Raw genomic sequence first — 15756 nt, 5'->3', positions numbered from 1 at the left:
TGATATTTAATTACGTATAAGAGTTCATTATAATTGAATATTGAACAAATAATAGATTTGTTGATGGAAACTTTTGGTTTTGTGACACCATCAGCAAACAACTGCCAAGAGAAATTGGCGCGCGCCAGCTTTTACTTCCCTAAGTATGCTGAACTGACGATCTGTATAGCCGCCAAGTTGCTTATCATAGGGCAAAGGTGATAAAACATAAGCCTATACATCTTACGTACATACATAAACTGACGCCTATTTCCCACGCGTGATTTAATTTATAGTTTCACGGGTTCGGGAGAGAGACTCGAGGCCTTTGAAATGTGATGCTGGAGGAGGATGGAAAGAATAAGTTGGACAGAAAGGGTTACAAATGAGAAAGTGCTAGTAAGAGTAAGGGAAAAAAGACAAATACATACATACATACATAAACTCACGCCCGCAATCCCAAATGGGGTGGGCAGAGCCACAAGCAATCAAAGACAACTTGCAACCACTGTTGATACGAAGTCCTAAGATGGATATGATGAAAAGACAAATACTGAGAATTATTGAGGACAGAAGAGGCAAAATGATTGGACACCTAATAAGACACGACGAATTTATTAAAAACATAATAGAAGGAAAGCTAGAAGGAAAGAGAGGAAGAGGAATACCAAGAAGAGCTTACATGGAACAGATTAAAGAAAAGGTTAACGTCGTGTCTTATAGGGAAGTCAAGGAATTGGCCTTTGATAGACTGGAATGGAAAATGCTACACCGACAAGAGCGTGGCTCTTAAATTGATGATGATGATGTCACGGGCTCAAATCCCAGTTCAGGCTGAAAACCATTGAATTCATGTTTGGATCATACATAATTGATATCACATGGTTTCCAGTATCTGTTCCCGGTCAATAGCAATAGTCTCGCCTATTAAATGAGACAAACATAGCGAGGAGTGGGTGTATAATAAAATTATACACCTCTGCCTACCCCGTCGGGGACACAGGCGCGATGCTATGTTTGTTTTATGTATATTTCTCATTGGGGTAAGCAGACTATGCTATTCCATTTGCTTCGATCCTGATATACTTCTCTTGCTCACTTGTACGCTTAATCGTCTCATAGCTGGGCGCAAACCCTCAGCAATCGGAGACTACCCACCCGAGCATATTCCACTACTCTACCATACCCTGGACATGCCATACAAAAATGTTATTCATCCCGTATGCCGCCTAACGCGTAGGTGCGAGCGAGACAGACAGCCCGCACGCGCTCCCTTCTCAAAGCCTTACGGCCATTTAACACTTAAGTATGACTTAGAGGGGGTGAGGTAAATACTATTCGGCGCCCGATACGAATTGGTGCGGGGCGGAGAATTACCGTTCTGTATGTAATGTTATTCTTTATTTTACATCCATGAACTGAAAAATGGTCTACAATAAGTACGACTGTATCTCATCCAATATAAATTCAAATTCCGAACTGTCGAGCCAATTTCCTATTTGTCGTTAGTTACCTATATAGAAGCCCGACGGAAGTGTACTTGGAAAAACCATTCAATATGTAGTTAGTATACGTCAATGGTATGGCCTACGTCTGAGAAGTTCGAACCATTATAGTAGCTTTATGGGGTCGCCTCCTTGGCCCACTTGTAGTCTGAAACAGTCGGAATTACTGAGGCCGATTGGATTTAACCGGTCAAGGAATAATGTATCCAAGTTCACTTTAATATAGACTTCATTTGCATAGGCACCGCCTTGTTCAGGCTTCATTTGCATACCCCAAATTGTACAGTTCCGGAAAATATGCACATACTTTAGAAATCTGTCGCATTAACATGTCTGATATTTAGTGGGACTTTGAACATAGAATAAAGAATGACATGGTATAAGAAAACCAGGTATGCTCAAAAGTGACAGCTAACATTTCAAGGTTAGCCCAGCTGACGTCATCCGACCCTGAGTTGCCATTTTGTAATAAAAAAATAAATTACCCACGACCAATGTGTTTATATTTACTTTGGAAGGAAATTTTGAACTTTTAATAAAATATTAACTTACAGTTTTAATGATTTTTATATATGTGACAAGTAATAGTAATTAAATACATCAGTCAGTAATTCACCTAATTTTAAATAATAAAATTTACGTCCTTGGAATGTTGGAGATACCAATTGAATGGTAACACTTACGTCATCAAAGGGCTAGCAATGGCGGCTGCGGCTTGTCATATAACTTCTTATCTTATCTTATTTAGCCTATTCGATCCTACTGCTGGGTAAAGGCCTCCCCTTGATTTTTCCACTCCTCTCGACTTTGCGCGATCTCCGGCCAATCCTTCCGATAAGCATTGAGGTTGTCACACCATCTTTTGCGCGGTCTTCCTCGACTTCTATGCCCGCCCTGAGGTATCCAGTGAGTAACGACTCGTGCCCATCGCTCCGGATGCATCCGACAAACGTGTCCGGCCCAGTCCCACTTCCGAGTTTGGCGGACTTTTTCCCTACTTCAGTGATACGCGATATAACTTATTCAGATTAAAACTTACATTCGTTTTGAGAGGTCAGTCACAAAACGTTTTAAGATAAGAAATTTTTTTTTTTAAATTAGGTACCTATTCCTCCATTCATATTATCTTTATGTAAATATAGATTGGAATACCTATACCGCATACAAGGTAAATACAATTTGTGATAATTAAGAAAAACAATTATAATTAAAAAACCAATGTTGTTTTGACTTATCACATCACAACGTGCAACAATGTTGCAATCACTTAAGATATAACGGCTCTAGGTATCCGTCTTTTTTATATTATTTTAATACAATTTTTTTTATTACGGACAATTTACAAATCCATAATTACAATTTAGAACAATCAAAAAAATTAAATTATACAAATTAAAATCAGCATCTCCCTAGCATTATCCCGTTTTTCACACCCCTTACCTAACCTGAAGATTTGACAGGTCCGGTTTTTACAGAAGCCCAATATAGGTTAGGTCACATACCTCCGAAAATGCATTTCTCGGGAATGTGGGTTTCCTCACGATGTTTTCCTTCACCGCTTGATAATTCGGCGCCCGGTTCAGTGGCACACCTCGCCCTAGGTCTGCCACTGACCCTAATTGGGGTATATTCGTGAGCTTATGTCATACGAAGCCGTCTCCCGTCCTAGGCAACAAGTCCAGGTGGTCCACTGTCCGACAGATAATTACAATGTTATCACGTCATTGAGGTCGCCCGGTCAAGTATCAAGTTTCACATTAGCATCTCCGCTCTTCGCTGATTGTAGTCAGCTATCGCTTTTATTGTGCCCACTGCCTTGGGGGTCTCTTTGGAGAAATATGAATATGAACCTTAACACTTATAATAGAAACCTGCGTTATAAAAATAGAATGTGTGCAGTACTATACAGTGTTAGTGACATCGTAACGAATACTGAGGGGGATGATACAGACCCTGATTCTAAGTTAATAATTTAATATCAAGTGGATTTTCCTGTTGGAAAATTCGCGAATATTTTACTGTTTTTGTAATTATTTTCAGTTCCATACTTTTGCGTCGGATAATTCTACTTGATATCAAATTATAATCATAGTCGAAACCTTACACACTGTGTATAACATAGCGTTACTGCACACGAGTATTCTGGGTCTAACTCCTAAGATTTTAATTCATTGTGGTCATCTTTCCAGCTTTGGATGCAGGCTTTCTCTGTTTTTCTTCACTTCCGGCGCTCTTGCGCCCTCTACATCCAATCGTGGGCTGAAATATCTCCGGATTTTGTCTTGAAGGTTCGCGTCTTCTTCGCGTTTTTGCTCTGGGTCTCCTGGCCATCCATTTTAGCGATTTGTCCCGCCCATGCCCACTTTCCCCTTGCCTAATAATATCAATGTGTACCTAAAAGGCAATCTCTTTTTTCTATTCTGTGGTATCCTTAAACTGACATCTTTACTAATTTTGTTTAAAAAGCAATAGCCACTATTTGTATTCTGACCTTGACTCATCGGGTAGAATGGATTGGCAAGTGTAATTAGCGCTAGGTATACCTTGTCGATCATTTCCACCAAACAAGAGTCCGCCCAGAAAGTTCTGGAAACCCAAGTTCAAACATGTTTATAACGGTTCATAAACATCCACTCGCCGGTATATTTTGCTTGGAAGCCATTCCGCGGTATATTTCGTTGCCAACTCATGTTGGCTACCGTAATCAAATACAGCAGAAATACGATTAGATGGAATGTTTATATTTACGTTTGTTTTCATACATACATAAATGTCTATTCCCCATCGCAGTAAGCATAGACTTCATCAATCGTTACATATACCCGTGGTAAACAATTTTACTGGCAAGTTGTTTTAATAATGTTGATAGCTTTGTACTTTTCTATTGTACTTGTAAGGAAAAGTTTAAAAACTGGAACACATCTACGGAATCGTATCGTCGCTCATAATTCGCGCTCGTAAAATAAGAAAATGTTTCACCGAAATTTTTACCTACAAACAAAAAAAAAAATCATGTATCTAACCTACGTCCAATAAGTAGACTACTTGTTTATTTTATATAAGTCGACGTCACTACCACCCTATATTCTTTACTTTATTATTATGTATTTGAATTCAATGGGTAGGTATTAGGTATAGTGATGTTCAGAATTTAGCCGTGGTAATAGTAAACGAACTCTTAGGACAGATTGGTAAGGTAAGAATTGAGGGCTGGACAGGCAGTCGATTCTGTAAAAACCGGACGTGTTAAATCTTCAGGTCAGTTAAGCGGACAAAAAAAACGAGATATCGCTATGTAGACAGACCGACCACTACAGTACAATTGTGTAGCATTCTCCGTTCTTGTCTATCAAAGGCCAATTCCTTCACTACGAGCGCGTTTACCGCTGCGCCACCGAGCTCCTCAATCCTGTCCTCCTCAGACGTTCTATACTTAGTATTATTCCTTATTATGCCTTCTGTTAGACGAACATGGCAGGTGGCGGTGTTGTAAGTTTAAAAATATTTTTTTCACAACAAAAACTAGTCACTACAATATTATTTATTTACATTACTTACTACAAACGTTTTCGTACTATTCGTCTCATTGTTTATATATCGGTACGAGAATTTTATAATAATACAAACAGATGACATGAAAGAATGTAAACACATCGCGTTTTTTTTTTTCAGAAGTATGAATAACTATGAATTATAAACATTAACATTATACCTCCCACTGCTGGGCACAGGGCTCCCCTCAATCAACCGATGGGTGTATGGAGTATACTCAACTACGTTGCTCCACTGCGTGTTGGTAGAGGGGTCAACGGCTTAATGTGCCCTCCGAAGCACGCAAATGATCATCTTAATTTTCCGGACAATCAGGTGATTCAAGTCTGGAATATCCTTACCAAACAAAAGACAGTCTCACAAAGTGTCCCCACTGGGATTCGCGAACCCGGACCTCAAGTTCGTGAGCCCATGTCTTTCTGTTTATCTGTATTATGTTATTATACATACATAATAACATAAACTGCCTATATACGTCCCACTGCTGGGCACAGGCCTCCCCTCAATCAACCGGAGGGGGTATGGAGCATACTCCACCACGCTGCTCCACTGCGGGTTGGTGGAGGTGTTTTTACGGCTAATAGCCGGGACCAACGGCTTAACGTGCCCTCCGAAGCACGGAATCATCTTACTTTTTCGGACAATCAGGTGATTCAAGCCTGAAAAGTCCTTACCAAACAAAGGACAGTCTCACAAAGTGATTTCGACAATGTCCCCATCGGGAATCGAACCCGGACCTCCAGATCGTGAGCCTAACGGCTCGCGTACACCGAATCCGCCATCGGCCGAAGTATGCTCGGGCGTCATCGGCCGAACTCGGCCGATCAAATCAAACGTAAGTAAAAGAAAGAGCGCGCATACACTGCTACTACCGACTTCGTCCGATAACGCCCGAAAACGGACGATCAACTGACGAGTCCGAACATGTTTGAATTTTTTGTCAGTTTTACCCGCTTCTTTCTGCGATCGAGTAGTGTTTTGGTGTTATGGTTACACCGGCAACGGCCGTTATCGTCTGCAGTGTATTCAGTTGATCGTCCGAGACAGTCGTCCGAACAGCTCCGACCCGAAAACGGCCGACGGATCGGTTTTGGTGTACGCGAACCGTAACGCTCTAACCACTAGACCACGGAGGCTGTTATACATATTAACCTAATATCGTTAATATAACATAAGCTGACGATTATATACCCAATTAGCGTAGTTAGAGGTACGGTCACGAGTACTAATATGTATACACTTTGCAACCATGTCACTTTATCTTTTTTGACAATTTAAACAGTAAGCCTCATTAAATGTCAAATATGATAGTGCGACTGGGTTCTAAAGTTAAAAAGACTGTACATCCATCGCAAGATGAACTGAGTACCAACGCTTCATAGATAAAGGGATCTGACCATCCGAAAGATTATGTATGGAATGTCAGCTTGTTATCAAAAGTGTGTATTATGTATGCCATTTTAAAATTACTAAAATACCGTCTAATCAAATCAGCACAATAGGGCTAAGCGAGAGAAAATGTGTAGAATGTTCTAGAACGCTTTGCGACCTAAACCTACTTAAGGTAGACGAAACTGGGTCGATGCTCATGGGGTGATGACGTCACTTCCTTGAGAATATAAGTATATTCTTTGGGAAATTGTGAGTAGACAAATTAAACATTGTATTTTGATTTGTGGTCGGTTAATGGCAATGCTCGCGAAATATAGCTGGCGAGGAGTATATATTATACTATATACCTCTGCCTACTCCTTCGGGGATGCAGGCGTGATGTTATGTTATTATATTATGTAGTGCTTGAGTTTTATTTAAAATTACGCTTGTGACGTTTCTAACCTTGAAAGTATCCTGTTTATAACACACGGTGAAATCAGCCGACGGAAAAATTTCAAACTTATACGCTTGCCGTCTGACGATTGCCTATACGATTTTATCGCGAGGACAAAGTACGCCATAACTAGCCGAATTAGCAGGAAAAAAATACAATGTAAAAAAAAAAAACACTTAAAAGGATTAAACTGTATTTCTCTTTTGTTTTGTATTTTGTTTTTTCCTGTTTGTGCAATAATAATATTTGTGGATATACTATTAATTTAAATGGTAAAATTGGGGGTTCTGGATCTTTTCTGATCCAGAATCCACACTACTAGTATTTGTTATGTTATATTAAACCTAGTGCGGTAGTTTAAGTGAATTTTCTATAAAACCTTAACATAACATAAGTTCACGACAATGTCCCAATTTGGATTGGGGGCAGTTATTCAGAGGCGGAGGACGGGAGTCCTAATACTTTGAAATAGACTACTCTGGGCGCCATCACACTCGCGTCAGACAGAGTATTGCGGGCGGAAGGCAAGAAGGAAACCACTGCTCTATTATTCCCTAGAAAAGTAGCATGGAGAGCATGGCTTTAAAATGAGTGATGATGATCAAATTACATAACACAAGCACAGGACTATATCCCAATTGGGGTAGTCAGAGGTACATCCATCACAAGATGAACTAAGTACCCATATCACACAGAGCTTTCTGTTAGATCAACTAAACCAAACAACTATTACTCACCAACCAACTGTTCTCTGTTATAAAATCTTGGCGTTATGTTTACCAAAAAAACGGAGGAAAAATACGCATATTTTTTTCTAAAAAGAAGTTCTTATCATTTCTAGACATCGCTTTGTTTCAGAAGTGTTATGGGCTTAACTATAGCATTAGCATTCCATAGCTTAAAGTAGATAAACATTTAGTCATCTCGGCGTTGGTATCAGCTTAAACCAAGAAGTTTTTAAAACACGAATGTGACGTCATAACTTGAGCATGGTCTTATCGTTAATTTTATCAGTGATTTACAAAAGACCGGGAAGAACCTATCTCAGCCGCTGGTGGGTAGCGAAGAGTTGCCGTTCTGTACGTAGTATAATTCCTTGTTGCTTGGGTAAATCCTTATAAAACATGACTCTGAATACTAATAAGAATTCCACATAAAAAGCCAGGTAAATTACTGAGAGATTAGTTTGATTGAATGTCTAAAACTCATTGGAAAGCGAATGGCCTACAAGAGAACTTTCATAAACTTAGACTTTCTTTTCTCTGCTACTCATCTATGTATAAAACATATTCGTACACATTGGGAACCTGTCGGAAATTGTTATTTCTTTGTTATATTGTACAATGACAGACTTTCCAGGCTCATCATCATCAATTTAAGAGCCACGCTCTTGTCGGTGCAGCATTTTCCACGCTACTTTTTAGGGAAAAATAGGGCAGTGGTTTCCCTCTTGCCTTCCGCCCCGCAGTACTCTGTCTGACGCAAGTGGTATGGCGCCCAGAGTAGTCTATTACAAAGCCCTACTAGGACTCCTGTCCTCCGCCTCTGAATAGACTTTCCAGGCTATGTTCCCTAAAATATATATATAGATGACGCAGTACAGAATTGCCTTCGATTAACCTTCTAATTTCATGGATAAGTAACAGATGTTTGCATCTGTTTTCTTTGTTTTTGTTTGCGTGGACGCTGTCTACCCCAATGGGAAATAGTATATCTTATCTATGTATGTGTAATGTGTATAACCTGCAAAGACTCGTTAATGAAAAGTTGATGAAGTTAAAGTAATTACTAGTAATAATAATTATATAAAAGTTAAGCAACTTTCGCTAAGGCCGGTCATAGGATGGGTGACCACAAAAAAAAATGTTTTCATCTCGAGCTCCTCCGTGCTTCAGAAGGCACGTTAAGCCGTTGATCCCGGCTGCATTAACAGTCGTTAATAATCATCAATCCGCACTGGGCCCGCGTGATGGTTTAAGGCCCGATCTCCCTATCCATCCATAGGGAAGGCCCGTGCCCCAGCAGTGGGGACGTTAATGGGCTGATGATGGGCATTGTCCGAAAAAGAGGTACCTTTTTTACGTGACTTATTTGAGGTTTGCCTCGGATGGCATTGACCACGTGGTCAGAAAATTATCCACTTGGCCGGAAGATTAACTACTTGGCCGGAAAGACAAGGTATCAAAACATGACCTACGTATGACGCGGTACATTTATTTTGCCAGCAACCATGTTTTGATCTAGCCGCATGCGCACTTCAATGGGCTTTTTGCCAACTAACTCCAACGCGATTCAAATATCACCTTTACCACTTCTGATATAAACATCAAAATGTACTAAAACCAGTTACTAAGAAAGGTGGATATAGGAATTTCGATCCTGCTTTCATAGGTTTGAGTTAAAATTAGCTGTGTTGGTTTTAATGAGGTTCGCAATGAAATCAGCGTTTATTATGCTCATTTACTTCTCGACTTCTCGGTCTGGTTCAAGGACGTCATAACTTCTATTCTTACTTTTTATTCGACACGGCGACGCAAAAGGGAGGGTCTTTTACGAATTTGACACTAAAAGTGATAATTAAATAAATTTATTTAGGACATATGTATTGTATATAATGTGTATATTTATAGGCCAATATTGAAAGTAGAATATAATATGTTTATATATTTATGGAATATATATTATATATAATTTATTTCAATTTGGTTTGTAGGTTTAGGTTTATATTTTGTTTTATATTAGTATAAGTAATTTCTAAATAATTTGTACGCATATGTATGTCTATCTATATAATATTACACGTTGAATATCTCTCTTGTCACGTAGGTCAGCTGGAAGAAATCTCTTTGTTTAGAGATAAGCTTACCTGTACTATCTGTTCTCTTTGTATGTTCCTTGTGTCTGTTTTATTGCGTACAAATAAATAAGTAAATAAATGAAAGTAGCCTAAGGCTATATACGCTAACAAGTGACATGTATCGAGGCCTATGAGGCGTCAATCTAGCGTCTTTCTCGGCAGAGTTGTACCGCGGCGAGTACGACACGTACCGTTCCGTCTGTATGGATGTGGCCTTAGGCCGCCTATCCATTGCGAAGCTTCGGTTAACATGAAAATGTAGAAGGGATAATTTTGATGGTTCCCTATTTTGTTGCATAAAATTTTATGTCATAAATTTCCATGGCATATATTTACTATTCCTAATAATCGTTACGCATAAAAGGCATTAGGCATAACTGTTTACACATAATATGTCATCATCAGCCGTATGATGCCCACTGCTGGGCATAGGCCTAGGCATGTGGAGGAAGCAAGAGTATTTCCGGATCGAAGCAAATGTAATTCCTTTCTGCTCACCCCGGTGGGAAATAGGCGTGAGTGTATGTATGTGTGTTACACTATGGTATCCAAGTTAAATGTGATAAACCTACAAGAATAAGGCAAACATCATTACGCTTAACAAGCATTATGCTAAGTAAAACAGTATGACAAGTAACCACTATGCCAAAAGACGATTATGACTAAAAAAAATATGCCTAACCGGTTATGCCTAATTAAAGTAGGACAAACAACATTATGCGAAAAAAGGGTCCCAATTTTGACAGACGCTCGCTATGCATGGAATGACGCATATTTATTTATTTCTTTATTGCATAAGCTGACGTGAGTCAAGAGAGTGAGGAAAAGCTAATCTTAATTCACCTGACATAAATCATAATCTACAAGAAAGCAAACCGTTATCACGATATTATTTAACTTATCGATATCCTTAAAAGTTACGTGTGTGTTATATGACTTTATGAGTCAAATAATGGCATTTTTATAGCCTTTCGGAGTAGGTATACTGCGTCATAATTTCTTCGTACCGTGAAGTGGTTTTAAGAATTGTTATCGATGCATTAGATACGTTAGTATTACGAGATTATGCTCCTATTTCAATAAAATTGTCATTACTTGTAATAACTGTTTTATGGATGTCATCGTATACCTAGTAAATTTTGGTCATCATAATTTGTGAGTAATATACAGCGTATGATTTTAGTATGTAGGTACCTACCTATATTACCGAGAAATGCATTTTCAGAGCTATGTGACCTAACCTATATTGGGCTGGTTTTCCCTTCGCGGGTGGGAAGGTCAGACAGGCAGTCGCTTCTGTAAAAAACCGAACCTGTCAAATCTTCAGGTTAGCTAAGCAGACCCTGTAAAAAACGGGATAATGCTAGATTTTAGTACCTACGTTTTATGTTTTGTAGGAAAAAGGATTTATGAAAGAAAAGAAACGAAAGATCAGCCTGTAATGTCCTAACCAAACTAGGGATCACAAAGTATTTTTTGGTGATATTTCCCCACCGGGATTCGAACCCGGGACCTCCGGATCGTGAGCCCAACGCTCGACCACTGGACTTCCTAGGCCGTTATTAAATACTCTAAAACACTACACAATTTCCCTAGAACTGTAGTGCTTTCAGTAAGCTTTCAGAAACCCGTTCGAGCGTAATAAATGGTTAGTTATGTTGAAGCTGTTACCGCCAGATGGCTGGGGCGTTGAAAGTTCTGCGCAGTACAAAATATAATAACACTAGCGACCCGTCCCGGCTTCGCACGGATAGTTAATTGTTATAATAAAACCACACAATATGCAATTGCAAGCTAGTTTCAATTCAGCAGATAAAAAATTAAGGTGTCAATTTTTTCCCGGATTGAAATTAATTCAAAGAAGTCAATCAATTATTCTTTGATTGCACTAATACATAAACTCAGGACATGTACAAACGAATAAAATAAACACAATAGACGGCCTTATTGCTTACACAGCAATTTCTGCCAGGCAACCTTTGGGTGAAAGAAAAATTAATGGTTTTGTTGGGGAAAATCATATCAGATTGGGATTTTTAAAAAGGCCCTTACGTGGTTTTCACTATAAGACGACGAAATCTAATTTACACTCTTCTTCGGGGAGGTGAGGTAAATCTCGTAATGGTGCGGGGGAAGGAGAATGTCCCTTAAATGCATAGTAAGTACGGTCACGAGTACTAATATCTATACACTTTGAAACCATGTCACATTAACTTTTTTGACGAATTAAACCGTCTCATTAAATGTCAAATAGTGCGACAGGGTTCTAAAGTAGGTATATGATATTACTCATGACTGTACCTATCATTGCTTATTCTATAGCTCCGCTGTAGGACATAAAACTGTGTTATAAATAATGTATTATTGTTATAAAAGTATATTGGCTGTTTGTTTATGGATTTCAGATTACATCTATCTATTCTCTTAGACTAATCTGCTTGTTTATATCAGTTCTAGCTTACATAACATAACATAAACTGCCTATATACGTCCACTGCTGGGCACAGGCCTCCCCTCAATCAACCGGAGGGGGTATGGAGCATACTCCACCACGCTGCTCCACTGCGGGTTGGTGCAGTTCTAGCTTAGTTAGATATAAATCTAGCTTTTACAAACGAGCAGTTTTATCTTAGTCTACACGTGAACAGATTCTCTAGTTTTATTCCCACGTAAACCAATATGTAGACCGATGCTTTCCAATTCGTTCACCGATAGGTAATCCCAAAATAGGTTTCGAATTCTGAATTGCGGCTTTCGGAACATCCAATTTCAAATCAAAGGCATCCTATACTGGCGTTTGATGACACTTCTACTATTATTTTACTACTGTACAACTACTTATCAATTCTTGCAAAGAATAATACATACACACATATATATGAGTGTACATGTATGTGTATATGTTTATGTATTTATTTATGCTTGTGTATTAGTAAGTAGTGGTTTGCATCCCGCAAACAATTTGTACATATATCCTCGACTTATGGTTGTCTGTGAAGAATATTGTGATGATATGGACCTAGTTAAGTAACTTTTGTACTTTTTTTATTTTGGTACGATGATGTATATATTTGTATTGTATTGTATACATACTTATGCTCACGCTTACTTAGAGAGTAAGTAATAAATAATAGTAATACGTATTGCGGTCCTTGGGTTTCAGTTATATAAGCAACGCATCGTATGATGAACTATTTATATGTGAAAAGCATTCATTGTCTATTGACTAAGGCTATATTATTAAAATAAATCCCCTCGGGTGATAATGACGACTACGGACTTACTATGACTAGTTTATAAGATAAGCAAAGTAAGTAGTTTGTACGTAAGTATTCAGCGTATTCGCGTATAAGAGACTCGTTGAAGGTTAAAAAGACCACATCAAAGCAATTCACCTAAAAAAAGCAATATTGCTATTTGGCATTTGTTTGCATTGCGCCACTTACTTTTAAATGTGCAAATGTCAAATTGCAATATTGCTTTTTTAGATGAATTGATTCGATGTAGCCTTTTAACCCCCCCAGATAAACTAATATACCTGGCTGAAAATAGAACGACATACAAGCAAATGGTTGCCGACCTCATGCAAATGGTTGAAGAAGAAGCGTATTCGGGTTGCGTGATATATGCGTGCGTAGCAATGCGTGAGCGTGTGCCGCAATGCGTGAGCTTACGCCGCAACGCGTGAGCGCACGCCGCAATGCGTGAGCCCCGAACACCATTGATTCCCGACGTATGCGCCGGGGTCGCAGATCAAAAGAAATATTGTTCCATCTCCTTGTTAAGCCTGTTGCGTATTTAATTAACATAACCAATTCGAGGGAGTGTTCCAGACGCTTCCCGTCTCGGTAATGCGACACGGCACGCAATGTCAACGAAATTGATGTCAATATGGTTGACATTGATCAGCTGATGGCAAATGGCGCCGGCGGGTGATTAGTCAGGCCGAGCTAATTGGATACTCCAGACGCGAATATGAAACTGGTTGTGATTGTGATCTGGTTTGAAATTTCTAGGAATAATGCCGACCTTTGGCGCGCTCAATGATAACTCGTACACCAGGGTTGGTGATATTGGTCATTTACATTAAAATCCAGAGGGGACATATGTCGATCTCAAGTGGTGAGGAGTTGCTTCCATGCAAATTCTGTGATACAAAGATAAAGTGGAAAGAACGTTTAAGTCGACTTATTTTGTGTCGGTTGTGAAGTTGATGACTGACGTTGTCAACCCTGGTGTCAGGGATACTATTGTCCCTTTGACAAAATGTATATGCATTGTTTGAGGTTTACGCTGTCATTATCATAATTAAAACAGGGATATGAGACACGGTAGGAACCCGGTATTATGAGTTTTAATAAAAATATGGTTCTCAATTTTCTCATAATTAGCTTGATCATGATAATATTATGTAGGTAGCTGCTTTATAAAACTTTTGGGTGTATAAACTTCCCTGTCATAAGAATTTCATCCCGTTTAACTCAACAAAGCCTCGGTCAATATTGTCTAAATTACGAGCTATGATTTCATAAATTGCTAACTTCAAACAAGCGTTAAGACGTTTGGACTAGGGTTCAAGATGTTACACACACAAGGGGTCTTAAAGCCGAAAGATTTTAGCACGTTTAGCATGGTTGCCAATGCAGTGTTATAGTGATGTTATTGTCTGCAGACTCTGTTTGTTTCGGGTTCCACTTGTTGCTTGTGACCTACAGACAACCTTCGATATTGATCGCCTCCGCCCAGGTCCCAGGATCCGACGGCTTTTGACCTTTATACCAGATTCGTTGATATAAATCTGCGTAGCTTGATCACCAAATCAAAGGGCCTCGATTCTGGTTTGATCTTACTTTAGGAATCGTACTGTTGTTTTTGTTTTATTAGTTGAATGCGCAGAACAAACGGCGAACAAATTACAAACAACAAAATAACTATAAACAAATATGGACAACAAAACAAAATCAATAAGGGTTTTTTACCTTATTTAACATTTAATCACTTATCGGCCCGTTAAATATACTTTTCTGTATACAAAGTGCGTGAATCTTTAAAAGTGATTATGTTGTTGGGTCTCAATCGAAGATGAGGGAGACGCGAGGGGCAGTGCGTAACCACGACAATGTTTTTAATAAAATAAATAAATGACAATCAGACACAGTACCTGCGCGAATGTCCGCCATTTTTGTTCAACTTATAAGTACGCCGCGGATTAAGTACACCTCGCATCCGACCGACGAAGAGAGTTCTGTACTGTACCTACTGGGTATTTTATAGAACTCATTAGTTAGTGGGCTATAATGCTATAAAGGCGATTCGATACCGACACGACCTTCAGTAATCGAAGGGCATCAAAACATTAAAATTAAAAAAAAACATACATGTAAAAATATATGTCAATTACATTAGAAGCCTGTTTACAAAAGTACGTAACCACATTTTATAGTAATTTAGTCAACCAATTCGTGGTATAATTTGAAAGTAGAAATTGAGCTCTCAACTTTGCTTAAACATAAGTTTGGTTCGTTATTTGAAAAGTTACTAATAGGTACTTATAAGTATAGACCTATAGGTATAGTACAGTACAAACACGTAATTTCTAACTTTTTTATTCACGCTATGGCGTATATTTAGCAGGTTATATTGCAAAAAGAACGAAGGATGTCGTCGTATTAGAAAACCCGTCAAACAACCCAGAAGTACTTTATTAAAACTGCTCCATTCTACACTTAAGGCTTGTTTTATTACAACTAAACACAGACTGCGCAATTTCGCATTAATTTTCCTGTGACACTGACCTCCGTGTTTAACCGAGCGTGCGACGTTAATCCTTCTGTGACATTACGTAAGATTAATGATGAATGATTTTTCTACTCCGATGGAAACAGGCTTGTACTTATGTATGCATGTATACAATCTGCAAAGACTCTTCTTTTATTTCTTAATTATTTTACTACTAACGGCCTCCGTGATCCAGCGGTTGAGCGTTGGGCTCACGATCCGGAGGTCCCGGGTTCGAATCCCGGCGGGGACATATC

At 38.9% G+C, this 15756-nt stretch overlaps 1 protein-coding gene across 5 annotated transcripts in view; it reads left to right on the top strand.

The window, feature by feature from the left end:
• Window positions 1-15756, top strand: part of LOC126373946 (NPC intracellular cholesterol transporter 1) — a 97610-nt gene that overhangs the window by 27100 nt on the left and 54754 nt on the right. The gene's annotated exons all lie outside the window — the stretch shown is intronic.

This window comes from Pectinophora gossypiella, chromosome 16 (genome assembly GCF_024362695.1).
Source record: "Pectinophora gossypiella chromosome 16, ilPecGoss1.1, whole genome shotgun sequence".
Lineage (NCBI taxonomy): Eukaryota > Metazoa > Arthropoda > Insecta > Lepidoptera > Gelechiidae > Pectinophora > Pectinophora gossypiella.
Note: the sequence above shows the minus strand (reverse complement) of the source record. Positions and strands in the feature narration are given on the sequence as shown.